At 34.6% G+C, this 3,602-nt stretch overlaps 1 pseudogene; it reads right to left on the bottom strand.

Annotated features, from left to right (window-relative positions):
* Positions 1 to 446: 446 nt before the first annotated feature.
* Positions 447 to 1,562, bottom strand: LOC145088647 (abscisic acid receptor PYL4 pseudogene; annotated as a pseudogene).
* Positions 1,563 to 3,602: the final 2,040 nt, after the last annotated feature.

Consider the following 3,602-nt stretch of genomic DNA (forward strand, 5'->3'; position numbering starts at 1 on the left):
TTTAATTGGATTTTCAGTAGGTATCGTAAAATGAATTTAGATTGGATTAGATAACTTAAAGATCCTTGTATGGGCTTCTAGTTCTTTGTATTTCTCAAGAATCTAGCTAGTGTTTTTAATATAATTTTGATTAAAAAAAACTATGATAAAATTTATCAAAATAAACTTTTTATTGTAAGAATAATGTGTGTTTCATCTGTTTTATTCTTTCCTTTAGATTAGATTTTAGTTTGACACAACTTTTAAATACAATGCCTTGTTAACTTTCCATACATAAGATTCCTTTTACCACACTTTCTAATTATTAGTTTTCTAAGTTTATATTATTATCTTTTTTTCCAGATTATGAAGTTTCTATATGTATCTTTATTTTTAGATTACGAAGTTTACATATGCAAAACATCAGTTCATAAAAGCGCTAAAAAACTATAGAAAAAGAACAAATATGTAAAATGAGAAAACATTAATATATGTGATCACAATATAATAAATGCGTCATGCAACCTTCTAAATTCTTTTTTCTAAATGTGATGGTGAAATCACGAAGAAACACTAGTCAAAATTCACATGAACAACCAAAACTGAAAATCCTAAAAAAAAAAAAATTAAATAAATTGGAAAATTTGATATCTGCCCATATCATAGATTGATGAATCAAACCCATGAAAAAAAGAAGAAGAAAATAAAGATCATTCGAACAGATTAATGCACAGGGTCGGGTTGAAGTACTTCATTTAATTTACTGTTAGTTCTTGGACACATTTTCAGCGATCTGCTTCAATGAAATCAGGTTACATCGAACGATTGTATCAACGAAAACACACGTCTCTTCCTTGGTGTTTTCCGGTGGTATATCGACGACGTACGACTCCACGACGACGGTTGTTTTGTCGCAGTTTGGTGACGCGTGGAGAGTGGTGACAGATCGGTAGTTGTTAAGACGATGGTCACCACCGACAACGCTGAAGCTCATGACGTGGCGATCGTCGTCTAGGATCTCAAGCCGCTCGGTGCTGGATCCAGCCGGCAATCCTGACACCACCTGGACTTCTCTGAGAGTACCCACATCACCATCACCGAGAATCACGTTGCAGCTCTTGAGGAAGTGTTTATACGCTTGGGGGTTGTCAAAGCGGCGGACGACGGACCAGACGGCAGCGACGGGGGCAGAGATAGATTTGACAACGGCGGAGGAGCACTGGTGAGGACCAACCGCGTGGGTATGATGATGAATAAGATCTTCGGGGATCCAGATAGAAGACGGTACTCTCCATATGGTGGTTGTAGAGGTTTGTTTATGGTGGTTTATGGTGGCCGTGGCGGTGGCGGTGACGGTGGGGTTGGTGACGTTGGTTTGGATTCTTTGAATTTGAATGGAAGAAGAAGGCATATTTTTGTTTCCGTGAGGTTAGATGTCGATATAGAGATATAGAGATAGATATATAGAGATAGCGTGAGGAATGGAGGCATGGATGCAAGTTGTAATGGTGGAAAAGTTTAAAGAGGAAGAAACACAGGGATTACGCCGGACATGCAAGTGGGAGCAACCAACTTGCAGTCTTGTATAGCCTTCTTTCTTTTCTTTCTTATAATTTCCCCTTTTTATTTAAAGAAAGATTTACAAAATCCGATTTCTTAATAATTCAAATTGCAAATTGCATTAAAATATAACGTCATTTTAATTCAGCTTTAATTTTATAAAATGAGCTTTAAAAAAACGATATATAAAAAATTATGTTATTAGTTTTTAATTCAATAAAAAACACCAACTCAAATAAAATTTAATTTATTGTTGAGTTGATTCTTGTTTTATTACTATATCTCTTATAACGAGATTATAAATTTATAATTATGTTTTTAAATATTAACTTTGAAAAGCATTTCGTGAAAATATAAATTGGCTTATTATACGTCGTCATTTCATTTCAACCCTAAATTGTTTTAATTGGAATACATCATCTTCAAATCTATAGATAATGAATACAAATATATGTGGAATTAGTTCACACTAATATACCATTTAGATTAATCACAATACATGGTAAGACCAACTTCGTTATCTTCATGAGGTATGAATAGTTTTAACTGAATAAAAATAAGTACGAAACTTTTAAAGTGTAAAAAGCTCTTATAAAATGAAGTTAAGAATCAACTAAGCAATATGATGAGATACTTAGATCCAAAAGGGATAGTGGACATCTTAATCAAAAGTTTAACGGTCATATAAGGAACTATGAAACAGTTTCACAGACTATTTCCACTTAGAACACAGCCACAAACAATATAGTTGGATAGAGAAACAAATCATTATTTGATTTGATGATTGATGAGTCATAATATGCTTACAAAACAATTCATGGATTGTACCATGAAGAGTGTTACAAGAGTCCTTGGTCTTGCACTAACTGGGAAGGTTTATGAGACCATCTCTAAGAAGTGGAGTGGGGTTTATTCCTTACTAGCACATACGAAAGTATACGATTGTCAGGTTTACGCCAGACGTGAACCACTCGACAATCTAGAACCCATAATAGAGATGTGTTACTTCGTTAGATATCCCAACAAAACTTTTGGGTAATTATTTTGCAAACCCTCTAAGAAAAAATGTTTGTTGCTCGAAGGACAATTTTCCAAAAGAGGGAGCTAATACCCAAAATGGCTAATGGGAGCCATATTGATCTTGATAAGAATCAAGAATCAACCAACAAAAAACCTAAAGTTAGCCCTAGCACTCAATTATAGGTTGAAAGACCTATTGAAGAAATTAACGTACCTCCACCTCCACCTCTTCCTTATAGACATGATATAAGACGTCATACACCTAATTATATAGATTATATATTACCAAGGAAAATGACTTACTGATAGATGGCGATTAAAGTCTACCAGTTATCAAAAGCTATGTCAAGCCCAAAAGGTTGCAATATGGAAGGAGGCTAACGAGAACGAGATTAAGTCCGTGTACGTTTGGAACTTGGGTGATCCTATAATTACCCTTAAACCGTTGGGTGTAAGAAGATCTTCGAAAGGATGTCAAACATGGATAAGAACATACACATATTCAAACGAAGATAGGTTGTGAAAGATGTGTAATATTGAGAAGTCCATTTATGAACTATAACAAGCATCCTATATTTCGATGGTTTGTTTCAATGAGAAAGTCCAAAGGTTGAATTTCAAGAAAAAAGATAAGCCATATGTACGTCAAAGCTAGTGGGAGTGTTGTTGTCACTCTTGTACTATATATGGATAATGTACATTTCATAGGAAACGATGTCCTAACTTTGTAAAGTGTAAAAGCTTGGCTTCGTTGGGGAATTGTTTTGCTATGAAACACATGAGAGTTATAGCATATATGTACCGAATATCAGGGTCTATGGGGATAAATCTGAATAATTCAGTGGATTAACCTAAAGTACATAGAACCTTGAGGAAACTCAAGATGCAGATGTCGAAAAGAGTTCGTCTTTGTAAACAATGGCATGACATTAAGCAATGCTAATGTCCTAGTTTTACTGTTAAGCTAGATAAATTGAGTCGAGTTCCACATATTTTTGCTATAGGATCGATAATGTATGTCATGCCATGTCCTAGTTCTGGTA

The sequence above is a fragment of the Lactuca serriola genome, chromosome 2 (assembly GCF_051521515.1).
Source record: "Lactuca serriola cultivar US96UC23 chromosome 2, Lser_US96UC23_V15, whole genome shotgun sequence".
Classification (NCBI taxonomy): Eukaryota; Viridiplantae; Streptophyta; class Magnoliopsida; order Asterales; family Asteraceae; genus Lactuca; species Lactuca serriola.